The 17,811-nt window shown below is 36.6% G+C and overlaps 1 protein-coding gene and 1 long non-coding RNA gene across 2 annotated transcripts in view; one reads left to right on the plus strand and one right to left on the minus strand.

Annotated features, from left to right (window-relative positions):
• msraa (methionine sulfoxide reductase Aa) overlaps nt 1-17,811 on the minus strand; it is a 234,982-nt gene that overhangs the window by 26,952 nt on the left and 190,219 nt on the right. The window lies entirely within an intron of this gene.
• The window catches only part of LOC127575368 (uncharacterized), a 41,442-nt gene continuing 35,967 nt past the window's right edge, over nt 12,337-17,811 (plus strand). Inside the window, exons 1-2 of the long non-coding RNA XR_007957042.1 lie at nt 12,337-12,443; nt 16,447-16,519. This is a non-coding gene — a long non-coding RNA (uncharacterized LOC127575368). The remainder of the gene's footprint in view (nt 12,444-16,446; nt 16,520-17,811) is intronic.

Consider the following 17,811-nt stretch of genomic DNA (forward strand, 5'->3'; position numbering starts at 1 on the left):
GTGATTAGGAACACATAATAGTAAGATAAGATAAAACTGCTTTCCTGAAGGAGTCACCGGGACAAGCTCAGCCATTCCATGGGACAAATAATTCTGTCTTTTGTTAGGCAGGCTAGTTAGTTTGAAATGTACCTGACAGTTGTTTGTAAGATTAGGGCATGAGTGCAGGCTTTTAACTATACAAATGTAACATGCTTGCGAGCTCATTGGACTTCTCTTTGGACCGGGATCGTGAACGGTGCCAGGACCTCAAGTTCTCAGAACCAGCCGTCGTTCGTCTCTATGGAGTTCCCAGTGGACAGAACAGCACGCAACTTGTTATTTTATTAATCACTTTCTGTATTATATCTTAATAAATATAGCCTTTTGTAAACTTTTGAAATGTTCTTTCTCTATCATTGATCCGAATCCTTAAATTCTGATAGTTACATCCCATTATATTTCCTCATCTGAACTCACTAGCTTTCACATCATTCTGCAAGGCAAATACAGGTGAGAAGTATTCATGTAAGACCTCACCCATTTCTTGTGGTTTCACACAGATCACCACACTGACCTTCTTTCTCCCTAGCTACCCTTTTGCTTTAAATATAGAATCGTTTAGGATTCTCCTTTATCTTGTCTGCCAAGGGTATCTCACAATCCATTTTTGACCTCCTAATTTCCTTAAGTGTACTCCTACATCCCTTATAATCTTCACGGGACTCGCTTGATCCCAGCTGCCTGTATCTGACACATGCCTCCTTTTTCCTGACCACCCCCCCCTTAATATCCCTCATCAACCAAGGTTCCCCAATTTTGACAGCCTTGCCCTTCACTCCTTGAGATACGAAGTTCCATCCTCTGGAACTCACTCCCTAAATTTTTCCACCTTTCCACCTCTTTTGAGAAACTCCTTAAAATCCACATGTGACCAAGCTTTGTTAATCCAACGTAGTGTTTCCTTTTGTAGCACAGCCAAATTTTCTTTGATATGGCACCTGTGAAGCACCTTGGGATACTTTATTGCATTGTTCAAGATGTTACTATATTTGAGAAAGCTTTATAGTTTTTGAACAAAATAAAGAATGACCCAAAATGACTTTATATTCATAGACAACATTGTGCAGTTTACTTGCTTAAACACCATTGCAGTTCTTAGTGTTGTACTAGTCAGAGTAAATGATAAAATTCCACACAGCAAAGAGCATTTGTATAATCAGGCACACAGTTTTCTACAGAGCTCCTTGAACTGTGGTACACAATTTTATGATCTCATCTAATGCTTGCATTTGTGCTTGGATGAGATAAATTAATTTCTTCAGGTGAACAGCAGCATATGAATTATTCAGCCATTCAAACATTTACCTTCTTTGAGACTAAAAATCATGTAGCAGTGACCTGAAGTCCTACAAAACATTGCATAGCACCATTTTAATAAAACAGTTTTGCAGTGATTTTTTTTAATGTTCACCAACAAGCAGCCCTAGTATCCAGAGGTAGATTATAATTGTCTTAATGAATAACATTTATAGCACAAAGAGCATATTTAAGCTTGCTGCCTTTTAATTGCAATGGTACATTATCAGACACTCCATCATGAAGTGAGCTTCTCTGTGGCCAAAAATGTCTCAATTTTTCTTTTTGGAATGAATTATAGAGCACAAGAGTGGACAACAATAAAAGTGATCTTAATTATTTCTTTATCCTTCATACCTGGCTCTAATTTTTCATGAAAACTACTTTGTGCATCATCATAATTATGGTCAGAATACATCTATAATTAAAAAGAATGTGATTCAATGTTGAAAGTTTGAAGCCCTCCCTAAAGTAATTATAGCCAGCTCCAAGGTAGGGTGTCTTAGATAGCAATAGGGAATGTAGATAAATCTATGGCAGAGGTCTGAACCATCATAACTAAAATAATAAATCCTGTATTAATAACTTGAATCCTTGCAATTAAGCAAAAGCTTAAAAACAAAGATGTATTCCATAATACAGAACTACTGAAAATACACAAATAACTCCAACCTTTCACTGTGTTACCTTTATGTTCAAATGTTGACAAACAAAATTTAGTAAAAACACACATGCAAAATTTAGTAGATAAACATTAGGGGCTGATTTGGGCAGAGCATTCACACCCTTCACCTGAAGACACTGACACATGGCCCAAACCCTGCCTAAGTTCAGTGATGTGTGGGCATTCAGTGGAGGCCAGAAAATCTGTGGCTCATCTGCAGAATTGAGGCAGAAGTAGATTTAAAAGGAATCAATCCTGGTGGTGGTGGGGAAACACATTGTCAGCCAGCATAAGCTGGGAAGATGTTAAATGGGGTCAGGAGGAGCTTGAATTCTTCTTTCGGCCTGTTGAATGTTATTTTACAAAGTTATCCACATAGGCTCCCAAGTTATCTCTAGCTCTCACTTACTCTGTGATCCACTGATGGCTTAATTGCACATGCAAGACTGTTCACTTTCACCACTTTGCATTTATGCCGATAAAACTCTTATTTCTACCATCAGTTACAGACTCTATTATTCCAACATTCTCCTTTCTGACCTCCCATTCTGTGCCCTCTGGAAACTTTGTCTAAAACTTTCCTGTGCACCTCCTGTCCACATGTCTTATTCACTCTTCACTCCTGGCCTTGCAAAGCTATGTCAATTCCTAGTCTCCAGGCTTTAAATATTAAATCCCCATCTTTGAATCTATCCATGACCAAATCTTGACTTTCTCCAAAACTTCTCTGGCCCTATAATGACACTGAACATTTTATTCCAGCCTCTGGAACACCTGCCAAGAATGGCAGGGCCTTCATGGCTGGATTCTTAAATTTCTCACCTTTTTCTCTTCTTTAAAACCCCATCTATCTGATTGGCCATGAGCGACCACTTTAATCTCTTCTATCCTGGTCTCACATCTGCTTTGCCATAACTTATATTCCGAAATGCTTTTCAACCTTTTTACGCCAAATAGCAGTTAAAACGTTTAACATCTCTTTTCTGTTTAAGGTCAGAGGAGGAAAGTTTAGGGGAGATATCAGAGGTGGTTTTTTTATATACAGAGTGGTGGGTGCCTGGAATGCACTGCTGTGGGTAGTGGTAGAGGCTGATACAATAGGGACATCTAAAAGGCTCTTAGATAGGCACATGGAAGTAATTAAAATGGAGGGTTATGGGCTGTGTAGGAGGGAAGGGTTAGACTGATCAGGGAGTAGGTGTTTATATAGGTCGGCACAACATCGTAGGCCGAAGGGCCCGTACTGTGCCGTGTTCTATGTTCCCTGTATTCTCACCCCCTCATTTGTGAATCAATTGCAGAGTATCTTTGTAATATTACATCCTATTTTATATATCCAAGATCAGTTGTCATTTTTTTCCAAGATGCTTCAATGGTTTAAGCATCTCAGGGGTGATTGTGCTCCACATAGTACTTGATTATTTTCATCTCCACTTATTCATGTCACCCTCCATCATATTCTGAGCCAGATATTTATCCAACTATCTCTTAAAGATGCTAATACAACAGCAACAGCTTTTGCTTGAAGCCTAATTCATATATCCACTACTCTCTGCAAAAAAAAATCCTTCTAATCTTAAGTTTTGCCTGAGGCTTTTTAGTTTTATACACCATATCCTATGCTCATAGTCCCAATTAAATAATCTGTATTTACCTTATCTGTTCCTCACAGCATTTTAAAATCCCCAATCATGTGTCTTTTAAACTTTGTTCTTCTAATGAAAATAAGTTCAATGTCTCACTTCACAGCTCACAGGAATCATCCTGCTTTCCATTCTTTAAACCCCTCCACAAAATTAACATCCTTTGCGAGGTAGGATATATATTTCTCCAATGTAGCTCAACCAGCAGTATGTACAAAATCAGAATAATTTATTACAATTTGTAGTCAAATGTCCTTGAAATGCATCCCAGTATATAATTAGCATACCAAACCTCCACCTCTGGGATGTGGGTTCAAAGTCAACCAAGTCTGGGGATAAAAGCTATAAATACACTAGATACAATCAGTTTGAGCTATCTTAACCTGATTCCTGGTGAGCATGGATTCACAACATGCAAAATGGCAAAGTCAAAGAAAGACAACAAGGTTGGAAAACATAATAAAAATAGGTGCACGAGGAGGAAGTGATCTTTTGACTTAGAAGAGAGCCAGGCCATCTTTGCTGTATTCTAATGTACTAAGCCAGGAATCCAAGATTAAAAGAAAAGAGCCTTATTCCATTAAGTACAATTCCTCACCTTGAAAAGCAACACAATTTAACATAGAGTTTAAAAGATAGAAAATCCAATTTGAATCTTATCTACAATAGAATTATTTTATGCCTGTATAAAACAAATACAACAGAATTATATTGGACTTTATCTCAAATATATCCCATTTCAATGCAAACCAAAACTTTAAATGAAAATCACCATCTGTTATTGTGTCCTTTTAGTCAAATATTTCCACTTTAAGCAACTGTTCTTATTACTGGACAAATATCTATTAGTTAATTTAACTGTATGAAATAATTAGTGATTTGGAAACAATTACCCTACAACAAAGCAAAGTTCAAGACTCTGATGGATATGTACCATTTTGTGCCATTTCTAGAAAAAAAACACATGGTATTTTAAGGATGCAAAATTGGTCAACTGGGAAAATTCTCTTAAAGATTTGGCAAGATTGCATTGTACCATGAAACAACCTAATGAAAGATGTATCCCATTGATGTAAGCTGAATCATTTTGTTTTAAATGACTGATGATTGCTTTCATTTTTAACTATTTCAAAGTAACATCCAGGATCCCTATTAATCAACAAGCCTAACAATTATTACAATAAATGATAAACATTGGGGTTCAATAATAACTACCCATTCTTCCTGAAGGCACATCCACTTTGCTAGCTATCAGTACCATTTCATCAGATGCTTTCCCATTCTATGTCCAACTGGTCATGATTCATGCATTAACCTTGAAGTGAACATTAGCAAGCTATTTGACAATTGAGGCATCTGTCTTTACATGGACATATCTAGTAGGGATTGGTGTAGAAACTTCTAGCTGATTTTTTTCTTTCTCTAGCTCGGGAATTGAGGTCAATTATGGTGCAGCTACCATTGACCTGACTGAAAGCAGCAAACTTAACACAAACCACAGCTTCAAGCTGTTCAGCATGCCCTTATCAAGTTTGTACTGTTCTCATCCAGTTCATAATTTGCAACACTGTAATTTCATCATACAGCACTCTATTAATTATTAGGTAACTGCAGAGAGATATGTTCTACTAAAATGACTATGAAATCGGAATGTCACACAGAAGGGAATCTAATCAAAGTTAAACACATTTTGCTGCTTAGAATATTTTCATGTAGACGAGGGTTCATTAAACAAAATAACGTTGGAAACTCAGACTTACTTTGGTAATTTGCTTTCATTAGAAATTCCAAAAAGCTACTATAGTTACAATTTTTTTAAATATAGAGAATACTAATTTGTTCCTTTTACTATATTGCAGTTCACTTTCACGGAAAGTTTAATTTAAATAAATTAATTCTCATGTACACATCATATTGACTACAAATTCCATTAGTTTATTCAGTCAATAAATAGCCTAAGTAGTGATCTGTTTCTCATTTAAATACAATTGTTTTGGTCATTTCTAAAGAACAATTTTTCCTAGTTATATGTTATTGAACTTCTGTAACTACAAATTAACTAGAGATGCTGGTGTTGATCAAAAATTAAAAAATCTGAATTTCATAAAAAATGTAGTTTGAGCTCTTTTGAAATCTTACACCAATATGCTTTCTTAAAACATTGATTTTCCTCTTTTAAGCATTTATAATTTATAAATCAGGGTTTACTGGACTCCAATCCATTTTTCTTGTAGGTTCCTGCTTAGTACAAAAATACATAATATTAAAGAGCAGATTTCTCCACTCCTCATGTACCACTATCTCCATTACATTTGGGGTTTTTTAGAAGGGAAATGACTGAATGTAGCAAAGTACTATGGTAGCCAAGTAATCAATCATCTGCTAGATGGTAGCAATATAGTTGATAGTGAGAAAGAAAGTTCCAGATTACAAGTAGAAACCAATGAACTAGTTAGGTGGGCATAAAAATGGCAAAGTTAATTCAATTCAGAGAAGTGTGAGGTGATGCATTCAAGAAGGGCCACCAGGGGAAATGAATACATAATAATGATACGATATTAAGAATGGTACAGCAATAAACACATCTTAGAGTACATGCTCACAAATTCTTGAAAGTAGCAAGGATAGGCAGATAAAATGGTTAATATGGAATACTTGCCTTTACTGGTCAAGGGACAGAATACAAGATCAGGGATGTCATGACCATTTGTTCTCATGTAATAGCCATCTTACCTAATAACTAGCCATAGGCTTGTGTTTGGAAAGATTTCATTAGACACAGGACGTTGACAACAAATCCATGAATTCCTTGGCTTACTGTAACTGAAGGGACTAACTATAAGAGTTTGAAAATTTACTCATTGTGTTCTGAATGTATGAAAATGTCAAGGTTCCATTGAAAAATGACTTTCGACAAATCAACTTCCCAAATTATACATCACCTGTCCCTAATATTGCATTTATACCTAGGTACTAGTGGGAGCTGGTGGCTTACTCATTGAGACACAAATGAAAACATGATATTACCAGCTCCATATTGTTATATGATCAATCCATAGGGCTTCTACACATGAAGAACTTCATTCCCGAAGGAACCACAGAGGTTTACAGCATTATAGAAGTAATTCAGCCCACTTATACCTACTGACTCTTTGTAGACCTATTCAGAACTTTTCCCTGTATCCTGCTCTCTGCCCATTGCTCTGCATCATCCTTTTCTTTAAATATTTATCCAGTTTTCCGTGGAAGGAGACTATAGCATCAGTTTTAACTACAAGCAAGGTATTCTATACTCACGTATTGAAGAATTAGCTCTTATTCTAGAATGGTCCATGTGCCTATTTCCACAGCCAGGAGGCTCCCTGGCTTTTATTATGTATTGAGTGGAGAGAAATCAATAAGGGAACAAAGCTGCCGATATAGTCTTCAATCTGCCCTAAAGACCTGCAGAGGTTTTCCAGCTGGTTCAGCCATTGACAGTAATGCTGGAGTATCCAACAGAAGAAACCCCAGAAATGAACGGTGCCCGAGTACAATAAGATGGACTCTTAAACCCCACAATCTACTTCATTTGGCCTTGCACCTTATTGTCTCCCTGCATTCTTTTATTGTTTTCTCCTGTACTACCTTAATGCATGGTTGCAATGGAATGATCTGTATGGATGGCACTCAAAACAAAGTTTTTCACTGTACCTCAGTACATGTGGCAATAATAAACAAATTTAAAATAAGCCAGGGGCACTCTCCTGTCTCATTACAACTCCAAATCTGAACTTGTGTTTATTACTGGTAAAATCCTACTTACTCGCTATGGGAAATCCCAACGTAGAATGTAATGTGTGCAGAGACTCTATTTTTCTGTGGATAAGCATTAATTTCCTTAGTGCAGGGTTAAGAACAATCTCCTCTGGTATATACAGGTATTTTTAAAAACATTCAGGTCATTACGAATAGTAACAGCTTAAATGGATTTAAAAGGGACATGTTTCACTGTGTAGACATGCAGCAAAAAGACTAATTCATCCCTGTAACAACTAATGCCTTTAAGTAATTTATTTTGGATGGGTTAGTTTATGTCCCTGAAGGACAATCTGGAAGGAGGCTTGAAGTGAGACAAAGGTGATCCCATAACTTAAATTGATCCCAACGTTTACACTTAGGAACAATGTTAATTCAGTTCATTTTTACCTAGAGTCCATCCCTCTACTGTTTAGAGAGTATTCCTTCCTCAACTACATGGATTGCAAGTGACATAAAAGACATATTCCAACACGTGAAATAATAGGTAAAATAGAACCAACAGCAGGTTGGTATTTCAGAATGATTTGAGCATCCAGATTCACATCCAGTTTCAAACTTCATCAAAAGCCAACAATATGTTCACTAAGCACAAATGGGGTATATTTCTGTCTTTGTCACACAGGCAGTAATCTGCAGAGCAGGTCATTTGACCTTTGCACAGTTCACTCCATTTTAATTCCATTGATGACTGATGAGGAGCAAAATTTACCTCCTTGTATCACTAGTACCTTTCCCCATAGCAGCTTAACATATACGCATTTACATGTTTTCTGCAGTAAGAGTGCTGGGATACCAGTCTGACTAGAAAGAACCCTTCAAAAATGAAAAGCTTTTTATGCTTGCATTTTTCAAAGTAATCATCTCATGAGTGGCACAAGGCGCCAAGCTAACTTCCCGTTTCCCTGGGAGTGCACCTTGATGTTTGCCCTGCTCACAGGTGAAGGATTTTTACATTTAAAGGTGTTTTTTTTTTAAACCTTGCTTTCTTTGAGATGTAATTGGAATATCTGCTTCATTTCATCTCAGGTGGTTCAGTAATTCAGAAGATATAAAGTGGGAAATGTAGATTCAACATCTTTTAAGTTAAAGGAAGAAAATAAGTAAGGAAGAATTCTGAGTGAATAGTTTTGATGAGTTCCTATAGGAGCTTGTTGTTTCAGTTGCTTTCAATTCTGCATTGGTAATGGAGGGTGATGAGCACAGATGTCATACATGTTCTTGGTTTATTAATGATATTATGTATTATTATGTTGTTATCATGGTATGTAAAAATATTGTTTGATATTATATTTGTAACTGACTATTTAGCAATAAAAGATTATTAACAGAGATTTTCTGATAGATCAAATATCACCATTAAAATGAATGGTCACTACTGCAATTATGCTTAGTGAAGCATGGACTAAAGTGTCACACCAAATTATGTAGACAGCGTAGCATGCTAGCTTCTCTGAATATTTAATAAAAATTATTGAGGCAATTCCAAACTATTAACGCTTCCTATGCATTTTAGATTTGTGTGAAAATGGAGATATAGTGGCAATCCACAATATCATCAAGCAGGTATATATTTTTATTCAAATCTTGTTAATGTACCCAAGCTATAAAGGATTGTGTTGAGGAGGCAAGGATTATTTTTGTTCAATACTCTTCAAGTCTAACTTTAACATTAAATAAAACACTGAATTGCCTGGTAGACTATTTCTAGAAGTCACAATCTGTACAATCTTTTTAAAGAGGAAGGTTCTGATCTTTTTAAATGTGCTATTTAGATTAATTCTACTACATTGCCACCTATACTGGTCTTAGGGAAACAAATAATGAATAAAGGTCTGAACCAATTTCTAGGCGTTGCCCTCTTGAAGAAGGTTGAAAATAAACATGAAGCTATTCTTTACTTTCTGATACAGTATTAGTCTGCTGTGCTTTTCTAATTTTTTTCTGTTAGTACTTCAAATTTTCAAAATTCTTATTGTTCTGATGAAAGGTTGTCAATATTAGCTCTGTTTCCCTTTTTACAGATGCTGTCTGATCTACTACATATTTTTGTGTTTTTTTTAATCTTTAAAGAATGATGCAAATATTACTAATAATAGGCAAAACTGCTTCTAATAAAATTGTCTTTTAATGGACCCAATTGCAGGTAAATGAGATTAACACAAATGAGTGCAATGGTCAGCATGCACATGGGCTGAAGAGCCTATTTTCATGCTGAAAAGCCTATTTCTGTGCTGTATCATTCTATGACTGTGACAAATTTGAAACATGAGCAAAATTTGATGAGCTTTATTTACCTTTTAAATGCCTTGACATTGAAAAGTGATAAGTGGCAAGAGCAATCTTAAAGCCCATTTGAATTAGATACTTTTGCAAGAAAGGGCTTAGGCCTAGAAATAAAATTCTGTACAAAATCATGGGCTAAAATGGCTTGGTCTGGGAGACTCATACTAATTTGTTCCTGAGTCATTCACATGGGAATTTTGTGTGTACACTTGTCCAGGGATCCAAGTGATTAAATTGCATTAATTAAAGCTTTTCCACATCACACCTTCTTGTATTAAGTGGAAGGTGTTCACTGATTCCAATCACTGCTGGAAATCATTGTGCAGCCTGAACAGCACGATAGAGAAGAATGGCAGCATTGGCTTATATCAGCTACTCTGCTTCTCTGACATGGACCTTGAATTCTTGGTTAAAGGGGCTGACGTGAGAAAAGACATCCTCATGCTGTGGTGGTGGGGTGATTGGGGAGTGATGGGATTTAAATGCCCAAAGAAGCTATGAAGATCCAAGATGAAAATCTAATGGGAGCTGGGAGCCAGAGAAGGAAACTTGAAGGGTACATGAACAACTGAGTACCTGAGTACGTGATCTCATTGCAGAAAAAATGTTAATTCCCCTACATGTGGTTAAAGTTAACGTGCACATCAATGCAACACATAAATGTGCAACCCCATCCACAATTCTTGATATAGCACAACTCCATCTTACAACAGGCTCCAGTAATCTACATTCCTACCCAATGTATCCACATATTTACATCTTCACCCACACATTGCAATGTACATACAAACACTTTTCCACTCTGTGATGGGAAGCCTTTATGAGCTTCTGCCATCCATTTGGAACATATTGTGCACTGCAGGCATTTTGTCAATGCTGAATTGTAACAAAAAGTTTAGGGTGGTTGATGGGATTGCTCCTGCAATGAGCTCCTTTATGCTGAATGAGGTAACCTTCTACAGTGGCTTTGGAGTAGAACTGAGGGGCAAGCAGAAAGCATTTGTTGCTGTCTTTGTAGAAAACACCTGCAACACTGAATTTTGCCTTGTAGATCATTGAAATTACTATGCAAGGTCAGGAGTCAAGTTCCAGGTGATCCCCTGTACGTTGCTGGAGGAAGATTGATCAACATTGAGGGGAAATGGTCTGAAACACAGGGTGCTTTATTAGTGGTCTCACTGGGCTTCCAGCTTGGCCAGATGCAGGAGGAGAGGACCTCAAAGCAAGGCCTCTGTCAAAGGAAACTTGAAGGTGGAGGGGGAGAAGGGCTGCCAGGAGTGCTCATCTTCAAAGATTCATACCCTCTAACTGAAGAAGTACTTTTTCATCTCCATCCTAAATGGTGACTTACCTTGAATTATGCTCAGCTGTTCTAGATTCTGATAATGCAATCTCATCTTTCCCTTCCAGATCTTTTGTAAACTCTTGTACTTCGATAAGGCCACCACTCAAAGCTTCTAAACTCTAAAGTGCACGAGTCTATCTGTAAAAATCTGTTTAGGACACAAAAATATAAGAGAGGGGATGTTTCCTAACATAGACATCACACATGCACACAGATACTGTGTACTGTAACCAGACCTCCAGCAAGATTGCAGTTAATTTAAAGTAAGCTGACATTAAAGGGGTGAGGTGACTGTATATAAAGGCAACTTTGTTACTTTCTCTCATAAAACTGATCAAGCCTACTGTGAGAAATGAATGGAACTTTTAAATGAGCTATTAAACAAGCCTCTCAGCATTAAAAGAAGTAGTATGCTGAACAGACCACAGGAGGAATTATTCAAGTAGGAACATAGATACGATTGAGACAGTTTACAAGTACACTGACCAAATAACCAGGCCAAGCAATCATACATGCTTGTTTAAGTCTAACTATTTGTCCTATCTATTGATTTCCTGTGGGCAGGCTATTAACGAAATTTGTAAATCAACACACAGGGTAACAAACACAATTCCATGGATCTGGATTTATTCCCATAGCCTACAGAATGTTGATGGAGTAAAAATCATCCACCAGCTTTCAGAATGATGATGAATACTCCTCTCCATCGAAATACCCTTGTGTGACGACACTCAGACATCAAACAGAATGAGGATATTTCCTTGTATGATAATGATCCTGAATGGGAAGTGAGCAAATCAAGCGCTCCATAGATACGCAGAGACAAGGGGGGGTGGTATGTGTCAATCAATTATTATCGGTATGTTTATTTCACAATGTGTGCATTTTGAGGCAAACATCAGCAACTTACAAGGGCACTGCAGAGGGACTGGTTCCATGTACAGTTGGAAATAGACTCCCCCAAGTGATCGACGTTAAAGGAAGTTGCATACGTGAATAATGCTTGAAGTTAAAGGGAATAGTGTATTTGGTTTTGGATGTTGTCACTGTTACAACAAACAATTAAAAAGATACCGGGTTGTGACCTTTGACCACTTTAAGCAACTGGATGGATTCAGATCAGTTTCTGGAATTAGAATTTGGAAAGAGATTGAGGGTTCAACCACCTACCATGTGTGGCCTGGTACCTTGTAAGCAATGAGATAAGGCCACATAAATCGTAAAAAAGTCAGCCTTATCATATGCAATGGAAAGTGAAGGCCATCAGATGTTCTTTCTGGTACCCCTCCAGAAAGAAATGGCAAGGGAAAACAGCTAATGATGTCATGCTGGCATAGTCTCTAGAAACAATCTATAAGGAGAACTGGAGGTATGCTTGACAAAGTGTAATTTATCTAATTTTGCTGATGATACAAAGAAAGTGTTAAATCAAGTGTGAAGGGGACACAATGTGTCTGCAGAAAAATATCGCCAGGATGAGTGGAAAAAATACAGCACGTGGTATAATTTGGGGAAATGTGAGGATATCCATTTGATATGAAGAAAAGCAGAACCTTATTTAGATTACCAGATGATTACATAATGGAATTCAGTGAGATTTCAGTGTCCTTATACAAGAAGCACAGAATGTTAGCATGCAGGAAGTTGAATGGAATATTGGACTTTATTGGAGGGAGGATGTTACAGTTGTACATGGTTTTGGTGAGGCCACACTAAGATTACTGCTGAGGTTTGTGCTCATCATTTAAAGAGGGATATCTTGCTTTAGAGATGATGCCACAGACGTTCACTCATTCATTCTCAGGATTGGGGAATAAGGGGGCGGGAAGGTTTTGGGGGAGTGGGGGGTTGTTCTTCTGAGGCAAGATCGAGCAGAAGCAGCCTATACTTTCTGCAGTTTAGAAAAGTGAAAGGTGACATCATTGAAGCATAAGCTTCTATGCTGCTTTGACGGGGCAGATCCTGTGAGATGTCCATAATGAGAGTGTATATTCTGAGAGCACCGAATTCACTCTGATCATTAACATTTAATAGTTTCCTACTGTTTAAAAATCATTCTGTTTTTCTACTATCCTATCAAGGTGACTAACTTAAAACGTTTCCCATATCATACTCAACATGTAAATTTCCTGCACACTCATTGTTTGTCTACATCCCTTTTCGGCCTCTTTCCATCTTTTTCACGGCCTGCTTTTGCAGCTAGCATAGTATCATTAGAAAACTTGGTCCCTTCATTCAAGTCAGTTATACAGATTGTAAACAACTAAAGCCCAGGACCGATTCCCGTGGCACACAACTACAAGGAGTGGGGGGGGCGGGGGGAGTGGGTAAACTTTAGAATCGCTTGAGCAGAGGCTTAGCAAAGAAACAGCTAAATGGCCTCCTTCTATGCTGTGGTTTTATCACTGAAACATTTCAGATACAGGTGACTTTATAGTTAACACTTGCTACAAATCACCAGATCAAAGTATATCACACACAAATTATCAACAATTTAAATAGTCAAGACAAAAAAAAGGGAAGCAGTGTTTTTGGTTAAATATTAACAAACTGCAAAAGATCTTAAGGAACTGAAAATGGTGATAAGTTAAATAATTTTTTATTGTCACCAGCAAAGAATTCTTGGGATAGCTTGGAAAATCTCTGATTTTGTACTTACTGATAACATTGGATATGACATCAAAGATAACATTTGGAAGACAAATGTTTGTAACACTATATGTTGATTATGCAAAAATTTAACATTTTTATTTTTGTTTTCATATGTTAGGATGATTTACTAAAAGATAATACAAACTTTATTGTGCAATTTGTGGTGTCATCTCGTAAATGACAGCAATACAATAGATTTATTATATTTACATAGAATTGGTTTCTTTTGAGTTATCTCCTGATTCATTTGAAATACCATTTACCTTAAGGCGGTTACAGCCTGGTCAGATTATGCCGTAGATCTGAATAGATACCACGCAAGTAATTTATGAATATCATTTAATCCCAAAGTTTCCAAGAACAGGAGCTCACAAAATCTAAGAAATTGTACCTTCATCTCAACTCAGATTGGAGTGGACAGAGAACCATTGATCAAATTTGTTCACAATTAAATGCAAAATTGGTGGCCTCAATCAGAAAACCATAAGGTTCAATGAACAATGACTACATGATTTGGATATTGCTAGCAGCTCCAAATGTAGTACATCTGAACATTGACACACGTCAAATATGGGAGTTTGGGGTTCACCAAGAGATTAGATGGACTGACTCCCATATCCATCAGTCTATTCCATTGTTGGATTCCATGTGTAGTCTAGCAGCAAGAGCAGTCTTACTGAGATGACTCGGGACTGGAGAAATTGCCTGCTCCCAGTCTGACATGAGAACTCATTTATTTTACTTAGGACTGCAGAATAAAGGATTAAGTGGCAAATTATTTTTTAAGATTATTTCACTTTATGTATTTTTTCTTATTTATATTTTAGGTACTTTCAGTTAACTTTATTCATATTTAATTTTTTAACCAGTTTTAAAAGTTTGAAAATGCTTCAGCATCATAGATTTTAAAAAAGGTGAGAAATCAATGATAGCTTTAAAGCAAACAGGGACCTACCATCAGCTTTGCCGGCTTTCCAGTATTTCAGAGATTTACCAGGGACGGGGCATCACAGTGCTACCATTGCTGAGACCGTGCCACTGTCCAAGGATACAGCAAAGATTAGACTCTGTGTTTAACCTGCTCATCCAGGGCAAAGAAATACCTTTCCATCACTGATTTATATTCCATGTGTCTTTTTTTTTAAAAAACACACTGTAAAACAATGCACTAGATTTGTTGTCAGCTGCAAATTGAAGACACTTGGTTGAGAATGTTTTAGAAGTATCCTTACCTGAAGTGTCCTTGATTTGAAATTTACTCTTGATCAGGAATAATACATGCACTATACAATGGCTACCCTGCTCTGTATTCTATTTCCAAAATTCAGTTTTGTGGAACTGAATTTCATTGGCAGATTGCACCCTATTGCTGCTATTATATACGTCACTTGCTGCTACTGACTGGAAATAAATTTCTAGACATGCAAGTTTTGTCGATAAAATGATTTCTTAAGAGGATGCAAGAGAAGCTGCAGAACAGTGCACCTTGTGGAGGAGCCATGCATCACTAACAGAAACCTCAAGGTTTCAGGTACTTAACTGCAGCTATGCATAATCTGGAAGTTTATCAACTTCATAATGTAACAACAGCAAAATCTAATTATTTTGCCATCATTAGAACTGCAAAATCTGGGCCAATAATTCTCTGATTCCTTTCATAGATATCTTAATGAAATTTTGAGCAATACTGCTAATTCTTAAAAAAAATTCAAAGTATTCAATACACCCCCATTGAAAATGAATGGTATACCTATGGTAGAATTCGGATCCGTACACTACCTTGTATAAACATGGTAAACCTAAGGAAAAGGTAACTAAGTGATATGATAAATAGTCACTCAAAAAGCAGATGCTATTTTAAGGTCTTTGTCATCAAAGCATCTAGTCAAGTAATTTGCTTTTATCATTCACGATCATGAAGGTGGAAACATAATTGAAGTGAAAAACTACAAGATACAGAAACTCAATGACATGGAAGGATAACACAGTTAAACAGCTAGTAGGCTGTTGCTTCACAGATCCAGTAACCTGGATTCAGTCCTGACCCTGGATGCTGTCTGTGTGGAGTTTACAAGTTCTCCTTGTGACCTGAGTGCTTCATTTCCTCCCACATGTGCAGGTTGTAGGTTAATTAGTAAATATAAGTTGGCCCTAGTTTGTAGGTGTGAGGTAGAATCTGGGGGGAGTCAATGGGAATGTGAGGAGAATAAAATGGTATTCATGTAAATGGGTGCTTAATGATCAGTGTGGACTCAGTGGTGGTCTATCAGGTTTGGGAGCACTCTTGTTTCTGATTAAGAAAGTCATGGGTTCAAATGTCAGCACATGAAATAGGTTGTCCCTCCAGTGAAGTACAAAGGAGGTTTTTGTATTATTGGAGTTGCCTTTAGGATGATACTTTAAACCAAGTTGCATCAGTGAACATGAAGGAATCTTGGGCTATTTGAAAATAAAACCATGGTGATTCCCTGGTAAACTTTTATCAAATGAACATCACCAAAACAGATTATTTGTTCAATCATCCTATGCCTGTAACACTTTTTTTATGTACAATTTTTTTTGCTCTGTTCATTTACTGTGCTTCAAAAACGACATTAGGAGGACATGAAAGATACAATAGAAATATAATTCACTCTCTGGCTTTTCTTGCCAAAAAAGTCTAAATAGGTGGCTGTCTACAAACTTGCAAATTATTCAATTATGTCTTTACTCATGTACAGAGGCCAACTGGAAAACCAAATTCATGGATATATGGTGGATCCAATTACATTTCAGTGCATTAACAAACATGAAGTGAGTACCCACACCTGTGATTACTTAAGAAAAATAGATTCAAGCTTTCTCACTCTATGCAAAAGGGCAAATTGGAAAAAAAATCTGCACACAGGTTTAGCTGGCAGATGGTTAGCAATTCTCTTTTTTTAAAAACCAACTGGTATCGTACATCTTGAAGTCCTGTAGCCGCAGGTAGTGCATCCCTATTTAGAATGGCCACAGATGCATTAGACAAACAGGGGAGGGACAATCTGGTTAGAATATTACCCAATCTGCTGGGGTCTAATATTTGGAACATTTCAACGTATGAATTTAGCTTATTGGATTTTGTTTACATAATATACAAAAGATTTTAATTTGTCTTGTTATCCATAAACCTATAGCAAAACTACATTAGTCTATCACATTTACAACATTTGTAATCTACATAATTCTTTCTCTCAGTAGCAAACAGGCCATTCAGTTAGTAGTATTTTATTTAATTGCTAAGCTTTTACTGCAACTAAACAGTCTAGGGAATGAGGACAAGATGCTCTGAGAGTAAATGACTGTTTTTCATCTAACACAACTAGATTTGGTTAATCAGATAGTTAAGTTTTGGGTAAATTCCTCTAGTTGTTCAGTTTATGCATTTATTTTCATTAGATTCTGATTTGTGTAATTTATAATGAGTTACAAATACATTTTAAAAGAGATAATAATAAAATATGAATGCAGGATATGTGATTTATGAACAAGAAATGCTGAAACTGCACAGCAGGCTGATCAGTTATGGTAAGGGAAGTGCAGGGTAATGCTCTGGCTGTGACCTTTCATCAGAATTATATACATACACTTTAACCTTTCTCTTTCAGATATTGATCACTCTCTTGCCTATACCCACTGCTGTTTATATCACAGGAAAACCTTAAAAAATACTGTAAATATTTTATAAAATATACTAAAAATATTTCATAATGTATGAAGATTTTTCTTCTATAATTAGAAGAGATTTTTTTTTACCAATTTAATAATACTTCTCCTACTCCCCAACTCTCAGAAAATTGACAGAAACCAAGAAATTAATGGTCATTAATATATTTCCAAAGATCTTGCATTTCATAAAATCTTTCTTCATATTTTGTCACGCTTCTGTCATCAATGATCTGTACTTTGGAAGATGAATTTCACATGGCTGATCTCAGTTTAATCAATGAAGAGTGTTGATTTCCACTCAGGGCAGTAAAGACTGAATACACTTCATTTTTTCCATACTTTCTTGCCTACCTTCCCATCAACAACTCCAAGCTTACAGTATATAACCTCATCAC

This window comes from Pristis pectinata, chromosome 10, assembly GCF_009764475.1.
Source record: "Pristis pectinata isolate sPriPec2 chromosome 10, sPriPec2.1.pri, whole genome shotgun sequence".
Lineage (NCBI taxonomy): Eukaryota > Metazoa > Chordata > Chondrichthyes > Rhinopristiformes > Pristidae > Pristis > Pristis pectinata.